Source organism: Heterocephalus glaber, unplaced genomic scaffold (genome assembly GCF_053883595.1).
Source record: "Heterocephalus glaber isolate CG9 unplaced genomic scaffold, H.glaber_assembly_v1.0 deba00001572, whole genome shotgun sequence".
NCBI lineage: Eukaryota > Metazoa > Chordata > Mammalia > Rodentia > Bathyergidae > Heterocephalus > Heterocephalus glaber.
In genome coordinates this window covers 24,576,008-24,590,277 of record NW_028258357.1, presented here as the reverse complement: position 1 = coordinate 24,590,277, position 14,270 = coordinate 24,576,008, and the positions used below count along the sequence as shown (strand labels likewise).

The window sequence follows — 14,270 nt, the reverse complement described above, 5'->3', positions numbered from 1 at the left end:
CACTAATCTTAGATGCAGTTCCTATTAGAACTGCTCCATGTCGTGAGGGTGCTCAGGTGAAGATGTGCTGCCTTTCCTAGAGCCATAGAGTAAGCAGTTTCCCCATCTGCTACTGGGGAAGTATCACCTCCTTCTCAGGACTGGGACGAGTTCCACATTATGAGTGTCTTGGAAATGCTCTGTATGAAATGCAAAAGAACTATTAAAGTGACAATTCTAAGCAAAGGACTCAGACCTGGGATGAAAAGCAGATTAGCATTTCCTTGCATTTTATTCAGCACTTTGAGAAGTTTGTGTGAGCTTCCAATATAAAAAAAAGTTAAAAACAAAAGGGAGTAGTAAGAGAAAGCAGGAGTTGTAGACTGCAGGAAGCTGCTTCCATCCTTGGGCTGGAGGGACAAAGAGAGGGGCAGGGTCACCAGACACCAAGGTCAGAGCCGGTGGAAGTGGGAATCAAGCCGTGCCTGTTACTGGAAGCTGGTCACTGGGAGGCTGCAGCCCCCAGCAGAAACAAGATGACGGCGAAAGAAGCCCTGAAGTGTAATAGAGTAGTTAATTTTGCAAAAGGTGTCACTCCTGCCCCACCACAGGAAGGCAAGGTTTCCTATTCTACGTGGACTTGACCATGTGGCTTGCTCAGGCCAAGAGATATTAGCAGGCACGTGAGCAGAGGCTGAAATGTGCTTTGAAAGCCAGGCTTGTGGACCAAACTCTCTCCACTGCCAGACAAAAATATGCCACGTGTAGCCACCTGGTCACTAAAGAGTACGCGGCATGTGGGACAGAGATGACAAAGACGGCTTGCCAAATTGAAGCATGGAGCCAGCTTCTTCCAGCCTCCGGAGGTCTCAGAAGAGCCAGCTCAGCATATTCACTGGGAGCCATTCATTACACAGCAAGAGCTGACTGATCGCCTAGCATCTCCCTTCCTCCTGCCTGTGATCGTCCACTCACACCTGCATACCATTGCTAAACCCAGCTGCAAGCCAGGTGACTCTAGGTCACGGGGAAAACAGGCTCTTTGTGATACAGAAACAAACAGGTATGAGCAGGAAATGGATCGGGGTACGGGGGCAGAGGGGTGCTGGGTACAGGTTTGTCACAGATAATTTCCACCAATAGTGCCTGGCATGGAATGGTTGTATAAGAAATGCAGATGACCATTATTTGGGGGAAATTACAGGGAGAAGTGGGGCTCACCCTTGGGCCCAGGGTTACTAAGCAGGGTAGGGTGCTCAGCTTCTGGCTGAGGAGGAGCACAGCTGAGCAGCACACTCACTGGGAAGTAACACACAACGGTGCCCTTCTCAATGGCAATGATGTTGATCACCAGTAACACGCGTCAAAAATCTGTTCTGACGACATCATAAATGCCATAAAACTCTGTGGACATTGATGTTACAAGCGTGGCTTCAGTTCTTTACTTGTGGTAATTCTGTCCTCAGAATGACTTAAGAAGCTCCAGTGAAAAGCTTGACAGGCACGTGGTAAACATCTGGACAGCACTCGAACACAAACGCACATGGCTTGGCTGTGGAGTTCACGCTGGGAACCAATACCGCAAACAGGAAACTCCTGAGTTTTATTTAAGAGATATGAGTTTGCATGTGTGTGTGCGCGTGCGCACGTGTATGTGTGTGTGTGTGTGTGTGTGTGCGCGTGTGCATGATAAATGGAGACAGAACTGGCTCCCAGAGCTTAATCGTAAGCTCTGAATTTACAAGCTTCTCACTCCCTGGGGAAGATGAACAGGGAAGAGGAGGCTGGGCGAGGAGGGTGCTGACTTGGAGCTGTAAATCCTCCTTCAGGAGCCAGCTCTTCCTCCTGGGAGACTGGAGCTGCCACTGTCACTGTACCAGGCACACTGGGACACTGGCACCTGCACCGTGAACATGACCAACAGGGGCCTTCTCTGTGAGCTCAGGGACTGGCAGCCGTGTGGCAGGAGTGGCCTGCATTCTCTTCTCAGAAGGACAGGGACAAGGCCAGGAACAAGGCCAGGGACTCTGCCGGAAGCTCCATGGGACAAAAGGCTTGAGAACTAGGGAAGCCTAGGCCTAAACCTTGGTCTTCCTCTTAGCAGCTATGTGATGCTGGGAAAATCACTCAACATCTTTCAACCAACCCACAGACGATGTGGGTGACCCCCTTGGAAAACCAGGTGATAATTCTATTTCTTTAGGAAGGTCATTGGGAACACCCAGTAAGAGAATGCCAATAATGGTAGTGAGTGGCTCAGCTGTAGTCAGATTCCAGATGCTCTGGCAGCACTTTCTGCAGGAGGCTCAGTTAACAGCAAGAGGCTCCTGTAAGTTGGAAGCCATGTAGTTGAGGAGCTTTGGTATAGGTCACCTGGGTTCTAAATCCAGCCCAACCTCTCACCAGCTGTATGTTCTGCAAAGGTTGCGTAACATCTTGGAGCTTTAGCTTCCTTATCTATGTGTTACAGTTTGGGTCTGGATGTTCCCCCAAAGCCTCATTCGGTCAGAGGTGGCTGAATCTCCAATGTGTGATGGGGGATTAAGGGTCTGTGATCATTAAACTACTACACGTGAGTGAGTGGTTTGGCGCAGCCCTAATCCCAGCAGTCTGGATGGGATAAAAGGCACAGAGAGATGAAGTGAAGGCCTCTCGTTACCTTTGCCGCCTTGTGCGCACCATGTTGTTTCTCCTCCATGATCCCTGCTTGCCATCCCTGCCTTGGAGCAGCCAATTATGGACTGAACCCTCTATGACTCTAAGCAAATAAACCCTTCCCTTTGAACTTTGGGTGTCAGGTGTTTTGTCTCAGCAATGAGAGAAAAGTAACTATCACACTATGAAATGGGAGGTCATGGTGCCCCCTTATCCCTGCACTGCTAAGAAATCTCACTCCACACACTTGGCCCTGTGCCCGGCTCAGAATAAACTACTCCTCAGGACCAAGAAGGTGCGTGAGGGAAGCTGTGTTGAAAGACCTACCTGGGTCCCCTCTGTAGCAGGCACCCTGAGCAATAGCTCAGCCCGTGTCTCAGCTGCCCACCTATGACATGGTGACTACAATCTTCTCATGGCAGTGGCTGTGAAAATGAACCAAGTCCGTACATGCAAAGCACAGGAAGTGAAGCACAGCTGAGCAAGGGTTCAGGAACCGTAACATTTTCTGAGTTTCTAAAACTATTGTAAGAAGAAGAGGCAAAGGGTACGAAGCCACCACACATCTACTCAGAGTTCAGGCCTTCAGGGGCATGGAGCAGGGGCAATCACGTCAAATGTCAAGGAAACACCAGGAGAAGGAAGGGGTCTAGACAGGAAGGGATTATTCATTTGGCAGGAAGTGAGTCAAAAACTGGTTTCTAAGTTCTGTGGGAACAGAAAAATTCAGACAAACAATTGTATCTATGGTCCAGAGGAGATTCTTAATGATTTATATATCATACATATATATTTTTATATGTGCATATTATATATGTACATGACATATGGTTGTATATTTATATATTTTGCATTTATTTGTAATTGATAAATAATTGTGTACATGGGGTAAATGCGATATTTTCTTTCTTTTTTTTTTTTTGGTACCATGGATCAAACTCGGGTCCTCGTGCTTTCGAGGCAGGTGGAAGAACCACTGAGCTAAATCCCCGCCCCTATGTGATAGTTTCATCTATGTGTACATTCTAAAATGATTCAATCTAGCTAATTAACATACTCATCACCTCATTCATTGTATTGATTAGCTTTCCCATTGCTGGAACAAAATACTCAGCACCCATAAATACAGGAGGGGAGATTTCCTTGGCTCAGCATTCAGAGGTTTCAGTTCATGGTCTTCTGGCTCCAGACGGGACCATCATGGCGAAGAGGTGTGGAGGCCAAAGCTGCTCACCTCATGGGGTTGGGGACAGAGCCAGGGAAGAACCCAAGAGAGAGATGCACCTCCAGAGGCATGGCTCCACAGCTACCCTTCTCCGGCTGCCCCCATTTTCAAACTGCACATTTGGCTGCTAGCATCAGAGGATTAATCCACTGAGCCTGGACCCCAGGATCCAGTCACCTCTTTGGAGCCTCCTACTCCAGTTGACTTGACAGTGCAGATTAACCGGCATGCCCACTTACTGGGTTTATCTATGGTGAGAATGTTAAAGATCCATTCTCTTAATAACTTTGAGATATACAATACCTTACAAAACGTTAAAACTGGTACACGATTCAACAAAGTTGCAGGTTACAAAATCAGTGTACAAAAATCAATAATATTTCTATATACTAACAACAAATTATCCAAAAAGAAATCAAGGAAGTAATCTCATGCACAACATCAAAAGTTAAAATACTTCGCAGTAAATCTAACCAGGAAGGTGGATGATCTGTATACTGCAAACTAAACATGGTGAAAGAACTAGAAGAAGCCACAAATAAATAAAGGCATCATCTCTTATTCATGGGTTGGAAGAATGACAATTACTGAGATGTCCATGCTACCCAAAAGCAATCTACAGATTCAGTGCAGTCTCTATCAAAATTGATAGTACTTTTCTTAGAAATAGAAAAAACAATCCTAAAATTTGTACATAAACAGAAAAGACCCTGAACTAAAACAATCCAGATCAAAAAGAACAAAACTAGAGGCATCCCAAAGTATAATTTCAAAATATGTTATCGAGCTCTTATAATCAAATCAACATGGTATTCAGAGAAAAAGACAAGACCAATGGAACATGTTAGAAAACCCAGAAATAAACCCATGCGCACATATATAACATATATATAAAATATGAAAATATGAATATTTAAAATATGAATATATAAAAATACATTGACTATATAATATGCAATATATACATGAAATATATAAAATATATTATAAGAATATATATAAATATGAAAATACATATCCATATATAAAATGGGCATATATGGTAAAAGTTAAGGACTCTCCATACGTAGGCATAGGAGAATCTACCCTGGCCTGTGGTACAGGAAACATTGCTCTCTCTAATGGTGTTTAGTAGTGTTTTGTTGAATAATGAACAAATGAGTGTTGGCAGTCTATACGCAAAATAACTGATGATGTACATGACCAAAGGACTACGGAGACCACTGGTCCATAGAATTCTTTTCTAGCCGGTCATGCTAGTGCACGTCTGTAATCTCAGCACTCAGAAGGCTGAGACAGGAGGATCATTTCGAGTTCAAGGCCAGCCTGTGCTACATAGTGAGTTCAAGGCCAGCCTGAAGTACATGGTAAGACCCTGTCTCAAAAAAAGAAAACAACCAAAACAAACAAACAAACAACAACAACAAAAACAGAATTCTTTCCCAATTCCTCCCCTAGGAATGATTCCTAACTTCTTCGATCTCAGCTCCTCTCTCCTTCCATATTCCTGTCCGTCTGCCACCCCGACCTACTCTAACGTTCTTCATGCTCCAGACAGGAGCTGCCTTGCTCCTCTCTGCCCTTGAGATGTCCTTGTGTTTGGCTTTGTGAAACTCATCCTTCCAAGCCAGATTTAAGTCTCCTACTCGCTGTTAAATCTTGGCCCGGATCCCATTCTCTCCTTGTTTCCGTACTGCTTTGCCCACCTTTCAGGACGCTCTGTCACTGTGTGCTGCAGTAGTCGCCTGTGCTCTGCTCCTTTTTCTCCTTTGTGCACACAGGACATTGCTAGGCACCGGGGGACACTCGATTTGTATTTGTGGGAAACGAACGCAACGATGAATTAAATGAGCAAGCGGCTGAGGGCTGTGTTAGCTCCAGGTGGGCTTCTGTGTCTCCCACGAACCCTCCCTACCTCCCGCCTCCTCCTGTGGCTGGGTGTCCACCACATCTTGCTCTTCCTAACCCTCCAGCCTTGCCTGTCTCGTCTCCTTCCTTCCAATCCATGCCTCGTGGCCTGCCCGGCCCTGGTCCCCCAATCTCTGACTGCCTGGTTGACCCCCAGTTCCTCTTTGTATCTCAGTCTCTGATCCTCGTGTTCGCAAAATCCCTCAGAACCACCCACCTGGCTCTCTCCTGCTGCACCCTTGGGGTCCGTGTCTGACATCACTCCCTCCATTGACCTTCCTGTGCTATAAACTCAGACTCTGAAGGTGCCACTGAGGATTGGATCCAAACCAGATTGGGACTCGAAATCCAGCGGGGGACCCCCCCACTTCTGTGATAACAGTCTTCACTTGATGCATCTGCAGCACCTGGGAACCTTCCTGCTGTGACACTGGGAGGTCTTTGTCAAACTTGCAATTAGCTAACTACTGCACTTAAGCTAAGCTCTGCCTAATTAGTGGCCGCTCTCCCCATGGGCCAGTTCAAGAGGACCATGTGCCTGGGTCCTGGCTTCCCCCAGATTCAGAGTCAGGAGCAGGGTGTGGCATCCAGCCAGCCTGGTCCATGCTTGGCACTTTTCTGTGCTCTCATGGGGTGGAGCACAAAGATGACTGGGCTGCTGGCCTCGGAGAGCCCTCGGGAGCGCCATCCTGGGCCACATCCAGCCACCTCCTCGGGCCCATAGCAGGGCCCCAGGGGCCGGCCAAGCACAGCGAACTGTTGGCAAGGCAGATCTGCCGACTCTGACTCCTTCCCTTGGTATTGTGTTCACAAAAGTTTCCAAACTTCTCTGCTCACTTGAAGGCAATATAAGGATCCACAACCGAGACAACATAAGCATGCAGCCAAAAGAAATACGAAAAATCAAATTTTTCCATTAGTAAAATGTTTCCTGTTGATTATAGATTTAGAAAATACAGAAGAGGGAAAAGAAGCAACCTCACTAAAGCAGTTTGCAAATAATTCTGATGCATTTCCCTTTAGTGTTTTTCATTTTCAGGGTTGCATAGTTGTGATCATTCTAAGGTTTGTGATTTGTGATTTTGAACCTTGACGTTACATTAATATTTCCTAAGTATCTCCCTCTTGTGCCTGCCATGTATATCCACAGGCAATTTGAATACAACATAATAAAAATAGCTTGCATTGAACATTTGCAGGGTCTATAGCACACGTCATGATGTTATGTGCGTAGTTTTCAGACTTAAATTTGCCACACAGTGAGCTGAGGTTGCCACACTCCTTCCCCGACCAGGACACAGGCTCAGAGCAGGGAAATGACCACCACAGCAGCAGGAAGGCAGCAGGGTTCTGTTTGAACTCGGATCTTCTAGATCCCAGCACCTGCTCCTCTAACCACTAAGAAGGCACCTGTAGTATCACTGTAACCTGTTTTCTCTCTCTTGTTGGTTTTGCATGAGTTTGTGCACATATGAGAGAAAACCTCTGATTTCTATTCTGAGTTTAAGCAATGTGGTGTCGGCTTTGTTCTTTTTTGTGGGTGACTCTCAGTCAATTTGTGATGTGGTAGGTAAGGTGACAGAATGGGAGCTATACAGCAGTTTCTTTTCATCATCAACTTAAGTCTCATCCCCAAGTTTACCTTATCCCTCCTGATTTTATTATTGTGATCCTAGAAGCTCTGTGGCTACTGATATAACATGGGCTTGAACAAAGATTTTTTTATCTAAATGCTAACACTGCCATCGGTTGTTTTCATGGCTGCAAACAAGTTATATAACCTATGAGATCCTCAGTTTTCTCATCCACAAAATAGGAGCGATAGGACACACCCAGCAGAGATCACCATCAAATCTTAAACAGGAAAACAAATCAGTGGCTGAAAAGCATTTCATCTGCCCTTAACAATTAGTAGAGTTCTATAAAAAGTAAATCCCTTTTAATGTCTGTCTTAAGACATCTGGGTTTTATCTTTCTGGACAGTAGCTATCATTCAGCCAGGCATAATTTTCAAACTTTACTAAGTTTTGATTCCGAGCCAGACTTGGGCTGGGTTACAGAGATGTGGAGAGCAGAAATTCTGATTTAACTATGCAGTTCCCTCTCTGTCCTGAGGCCACGATGCTACTGCCTACAAGCAGGACGTTGAGAGAGAAAACTGAGAAGCCCCGAAGTGGTTCCGGTCCAGTAGACAGAGGGGGCTGGGAGGAGGCGGTGCCCCTGCCTCCAGTGCAGAACTGGGTCGCTCTTTAGGGCATGAAGATCCTCGAAGTTCATGGCATTGCTCACTCTAGTCCAGAGCAAAGCTCACCAGGTGCTGGCAGTGTCTGACGTATGTCATCAGCGTATGGACTGGGACAGGTCTCTTCCTCCAGCATTGGCATCATGGGTGGGGCTGTCACCAGGGTGCAGCTTTGTTAAATCCCCATGTGGGCACCGTCTGTACGTGTGCACATCGGTTCTCACTGTGTGATCAGGACCTCACTCTCCAGCAGTTCTTCCTCCTTATCTTCTGATGCTCCCTCTGCCTGCACACCTTTCCTATATTCATTCACGTATCTTATCTGTTTCCACTAACTAATGTTGGTATTGTTTATCTGATATAAAACACTTGCTTTGTGGCCAATCCTGCCTGTTCAGCAGAATACGCTGTGTAACAGAGTGGATAGATGTAAAATCAAATTGGGAAATGTCACTAGGCAAAACGATCTCACACCTATGCAGTATACAGTGGTTAGAGTGCTGACACCGAGGAGAGCAGTGGAATCTCCTATGGCGGTCAGGAGGTCTCCCAGGGAAGGGAGACTTTGCCCTGGGTCTTTCTGCCTCAGCATGAGACAGGCAGACATATTTCTAACTTGTCTCACAGAAGAGAGGAGAAAGGAGAGAGAGAGAGAGAGAGAGAGAGAGAGAGAGAGAGAAACCAAGGCCAGCACATGCAAACCAAAGCACAGAGGCCTGGACCTTCGCAAGAGACCATGCAACCACTGGGGTTTCAGTGGGGCTAGAGCTCAGGGAGTAGGTGATTGACAGCTGGAAGGGAAGAGTGGAAAGGCAAGTTTGAAGCCAGATCAACAGAGGCTGTCACAGTGGAACTGTACACTAAGGCATGATATTACCCAAGATGGAACCGTGAAATGGAAGTGGACCACCATCCTCCCTGTCAGGTGACCAGCAGTGCAGACCCGGTAGGAAAAGGCGGAATGGATCTGAGCTCAGGCTCAGGTTCAACCCCACTCCCGGCCCCACATCATCCGTGCTCCGGACCTGGCCCTGGAAACAGTGAGGCCCACCCACCTCTGAGGCAGAGGCCTGAGTTGGCCGCCACCCAGGGCTGGGCTTTTGAGAAATAACAGACAGCTGCCTGGATGCGTGGCTCAACCCATGTCTGAGGCTCGGAGCGATCAGAACCCCTGGAGCAGCTACTTGGGGGCTTTCTCCAGCTTCACAGCCTGGGGAGCGAAGAAGGGGTCAGGCAGAGGGGGCCTGGTGGGAAAAGGATCCAAGCTGTGGCTCCTTGTCCCCAGGCGCTCTGGCTGCACACCCCGCTGTCGTGCCACTTACAGCTGAGGTGACCAGAATCTCAGAGGCCACCTTGCTCCATTCTCACACCCTATCATCGGAGCAAATTTAAGCAAAATCTCATCACCCTCCACAATCAGTGCTTCTACCACATTTTAGAATGACAGCTGGGCCTCGTGTAGGAGGAAGCCAAAGTCCATGGAGCGCAAGTGTGAGCCATTGACCTGTTTCCTTCTAGGCGCTAGATGCTGCCTTGGGCAGCGGAGACACAGACAGCACATGCGTCAACACCAACTGACTGTCACTCTGTGCCTCTATGACAGGCAATTCATCTCAGAGCCCTGGGGAGAGAAGGTGAGAGGAGGTTGAAAGGAAGCCACATACCGTTTCACTTCTCCAGGTGGGAGGACCCTGAGCTAAAGGAGGGTTTGGAGCGAGAGAAGGGCGGGCAGATGCGCGGGAGGCGGGATGAGCAGAACTGACCACAGAAAGGGACGGTGGGTGAGGGAGGAGGGAGCCTCGGGGCTGGCGGTGAGCTCTCAGGAAGAGGAGGCAGCTTCGAGTGCTCTGCAGCTCCCCTTCGGCGTCCTCCATCCAGACCCTCAGGGTCCGGGTCTCCAAAGCTTCTCCCAAATATCAGGACACCTGCTGGGTGCTCAGCCTTCCTCCTTACTACCTGGAACCCTGAGATGGCCCAGCTGCTCTCGATCCAGCTTCTTGTCTGCTTCCATCTGCCAGTCACCTTCTCCTCACTCTTTGATAAGCCTTCTCCAAGAGCCAGCGTTTCTAGCCCAGCCAGCTCCGGCTCCACGCACAGCTGATTCCCCCGAACGCCCGTGGCTCTGTTATAGAGTGGCAGTTAACTGACATTTACACGCATGACATTTGTGCTTCTGCTGCCCTATGCAGCATCTAGCGCCTAGAAGGTAAACAAGTCAATGAACCTCATGCTTGAGCTCTATGAGCTTCAGTTTCCTCATATATGAAAAAGGAACGAAGTCTTCTCTCTATAGGTGGTTTTTTGGATAAAATGTGAAAATAAAGGTAAAAATATTTTTGCAGGCTTCACTGTACACTATGTATATGGAGGCACATATTTTTTGTTCTTATTACCATAGTTATTCTTCAGACCAACATTCAGGAATGCTTCCCTCCTAGGAAGAATGAGATGCAGGTATGTGGTTAGCAAGAAAAATGTTACTCCAAGGAACATGGGAAGACATAAGGAGCTGGGTCTGGAACTGGCTGGAAAGCCAGACGCACAACCCAAGTCCAAATTCCAGACTCCAGTTTCCATGAAAATTTCTACTCAGGAAGAAACCTCAGCACAGAGAAAACAGCAATTGCCTCATCATCAACTACTAGGCTAAGCCATGACCAGCAGCACAAAGACAAACTGCAGGGCGCACCTGAAGGTCTAGCACACCCCTCTTCATTGCAGTAGATGAAGATGCATTTGGGTTACGTAGGAAATGTGAGGATGAAACAGAATGGAATGCAAAGTGTGCAAAGGTAAAGGGGAGCTTTGACAAGTGGTCCAACACTGAAGCTATAGAAAAGACCAGGATTGCAGAGCCCTGTTTGTGGTAGCTTCTGCTTATGACAGGGAGACCTCAGGGCTTGGAAGAAAAGCCCTGGCTCCATTTTTACAAATATTTAGACTCCAACATCCACTTTCCAAAAGAATCCCTCCCCAGAACCCTATGCAGGAGTAGCCCTGACCTTAAGTTGGAAGAGACTGTTTCCCACAGAGGCTCACACTCAGTTGTCAAGCCCTCATCTGCCCTGGAATGAATTGCCTCGAAAGCTGTGAAACCAGCCACCTCTGCTCTGCAAGGTCCTTGGGAGCCACAGGTCCTCGGGCAGCAGAGAAGCAGGGGAAATACGAGAGAAGTGTCTGACCAGCCGGCAGAGGCTGACCAGTAGGTTCTCGAGTGTCCAGGAAGGGCCAGATATAAACAGCATTCACCTCACTGCTCAGTCTGTCCAGAGCCCTTCACAGAGGAGCAGCCTGATTTTGAGCCAGTCAGAAAGGCATGAGTTTGCTAATGGACAAACAAGAGGAGCAATCAATGCTGAGTCGGGGCCAGGTTGCAGGATGAGAATGCTCGGTTTCAAGGTCGCCGGCCTGAATTGAAAAGGGGGCAGATAATGCGGCAGGCAAAGCCTGCAGCCTTCGGACCCCATTGGTTTCCAGGTGTATGGATTTTGATAGAAGAATTAGTTTTTCAGTATCATCTATTCTACTTTAAAACTATGAAAACTTTATAGATGTATAAACCTCAAGATTTATCTGTTAGAAATTAAAGTACTTTGGGTGCAAATGAGAAAAATCCAATGTAAGTTAAAGGAAAAGGTAGTTTATCTCCTATCATTCAAAGACAAGAAAAACACAAAATTAGGTAAGACAGATTGTGGAGTTTAATAGGAATAGTTGAGTCTGCTCTCCAGTTCTCCGGATTTTTCAGTGAGAAAGGAAGAAAATGGTAGGAACCTCATCTCACAGAAACCCTAGATTCAGAGCTTATTTCCGATGGTGATAAATCTTTCCAAAAACTCCAGCAGAAAGCCCTGTGGAAGACTCCGATTGGTCTGGCTTGAACCACATGTCTATAACCCTAAACAAGTCACTTTGGCCTAGAGAATGGGGTGTCCTATGGAAAGAGGAATCCAGGACAATGGTGAACTGGGTGCTGTAGAGGGAAGGGGAACGGATCTCTTTATTTTTTCCCATTTCTATGTTGTTAAGACCAGATGAAATAACTACCAAATGAGAAATTGTCTTGTAAAATGAAAATTCTTGTAGAAATGCAGAAACATCTAATACCTGAGAATAACAAATGTTGGTGTTTGTTCACCAATGTTCACAAGCGAGAGGTGCGAGTGGGTCCTTTCTTCAACTCCCTTCCACGGTGAGTACCAGGAAGAGACAGCCTCTGGAGTGAAGGGGCCTGAGTTCAAATGCAGCTGCTCCTCTGTCACAGATACACAATCTAGGCCAGTGACGGCGGAAACGTTTAGAGACAGAGCACCCAAACCGCAACCCCAAACCCACTTATTTATCACAAAGTGCCAACATTGCAATTAAACCTGAGTACTGAAGTTGTAATTTAGAAAAAACTGTCATCCGATGCTCAGCTGCTGCGATGGCTTGGCTTGCATGCCAACAGAGACGGCTCTGCGTGCCTGCTGAAACACTCATGCCATAGGTTTGCCACCACTGATCCAGGGTGCGAAACCCGAACTCACAAGACTGCTGGGAGAGTGCAAGGAAAGGCAAACTGTGGGAGTGCACTGTATGCAAACACAAGAGGAAGCCAAGGGAGCTAAGGCCAGCTTAGAAGGCAAGCGAAGTGCCGACAGCCAGGAGCTGAGAGTTCCCCTTGAATCCTGCAGGGCAGCTGCCAGGCTTGAAGTGGAAAAATCAGCAAGACAGAAAATCTGAGCAGCCAGCAACAGAAGCAGGGAGGCGGGGCAGGTGCTGATCCCAGGAGCTTCCGGCAGATACATTAAGAGAGGAGGACCAGGTTCAGCTTGTTCTGCTCAAGGAGTTGTGGAAGCGTCTCTCCATCCTCCAACAGCACTCTGGTCCTGCAGCCTCCACTTCTGTCCTTCGGGGAAGAGTTCAAGAAACAGGGCTTACCCAGAAGGCAAGAGTCTGCGTCGTGTCTCACTGCCCAAGGGTTGAGGAACCCGGTATTCCCGGTGTGCTGAGATGTGGCTGTGGTGGGAATGGCGAGGAGTGTGAGTGGATAGAGGGCAGGGCAAGGGCCTAGGCAGGGTGCAGGGCGCCTTTACCCCGGATTCTTGGATTCAGTCTCCTCTGGTGGACGTGCGCCAAGGCTGGACCAAGAACGGCCTTGCGTTTGGCCAGTGAATTCACTGACTCAATTAGAATACTTTATCCTACACACCTCACAGTGCTGCCCAGTGTGGCTCCATTAGGGTTTGGTGAGTCCTCGCTCTCCAGGTCCTTCGTGGTACCTGGAGGTGTGAAGGTGAGTGACGCGTGGTCCCTGTTATCCCCAGGACCAGGCAGGTAAGTGCAGGACAGCACGGTGAATGCTGTGAGGGGTGGAGGCCTGGCGAGTCCAGGGGGAGAAGATGGCCCCAAGCCCTGCCTGGGGCAGCCTGAGAATGCTTTCCAGAGGACGGGATCACTGACCAAAGCAGCAGATTTCCAGGACTACCTGCAAGGAGACAAGACAGGCAACATAATACGTGTGGCGACTGGGAAAAAGGGTTGTTTTACTCGAGGGTAAAGGGTGAGGTAAAGGTGAGGGTTGAGGGGGCAATGTCTTGGCTTGTGGTGCATGGTAAGAGCAGAGCCTTATTCACCTTTGTTAGGAAGCCATAGACAGCCCCTGGACTTCATGGTCCAGCAGGAAGACCTTGGAGTGCCTGCAGGCATGATCTCCTAGAGGTGAGGGTAGAGAAGAGAGCAACCCAGGGCAATAATTCAGGTGAGTGATCGCAAGGTTTTAAACAAAGGCAATCACTAGCAGGGATAAGATAAGAGCATCAAGGTGTATTTATAAGGCAAAACTGGCCAGACATGACACTGAACTCAATGCCTAGCTGAGGCTGCAGATGCCCAGCCTTAGAATGCCATTAAGCAAGCTGTGGAAAGGGAAGAGGCTGGTTTGCCGGCCACGGTGGCTAGCCTGGTTTAGGCGTGTTTGAAATGTGCTGCTCATGAAGCCTCCAATGGAGATGTGGAGTAAGAAGCCACAAGCCCCAGGCTGCAGGGCAGGGCAGATTTAAAGGAGTGGTCATCAGGCCAGGGTGGTACTGGGAAGCGTGGAACAGGTGGGATCGCAGGAGGGTCACGGGCAGGCTGAGGAGAGGACTTGGCTGTGCCGCCTAAGAATCCAAGACGCAAAGGGAGGAGGATGAAGGACAGATAAAAGCCATCAAGGAAAATCCAAGCAGGAAAGGGAAGATGCAAGAGAGAAGGTTCAAGGCGCGGCGCGGTCCTCGT

The 14,270-nt window shown here is 48.1% G+C and overlaps 1 long non-coding RNA gene across 2 annotated transcripts in view; it reads right to left on the bottom strand.

Annotated features, from left to right (window-relative positions):
• Positions 1-7,771: 7,771 nt before the first annotated feature.
• Positions 7,772-14,270, bottom strand: part of LOC110349152 (uncharacterized) — a 222,741-nt gene continuing 216,242 nt past the window's right edge. For both annotated transcript variants that reach the window (XR_002394915.2, XR_015443605.1), the window contains one exon: positions 7,772-13,479. This is a non-coding gene — a long non-coding RNA (uncharacterized LOC110349152). The remainder of the gene's footprint in view (positions 13,480-14,270) is intronic.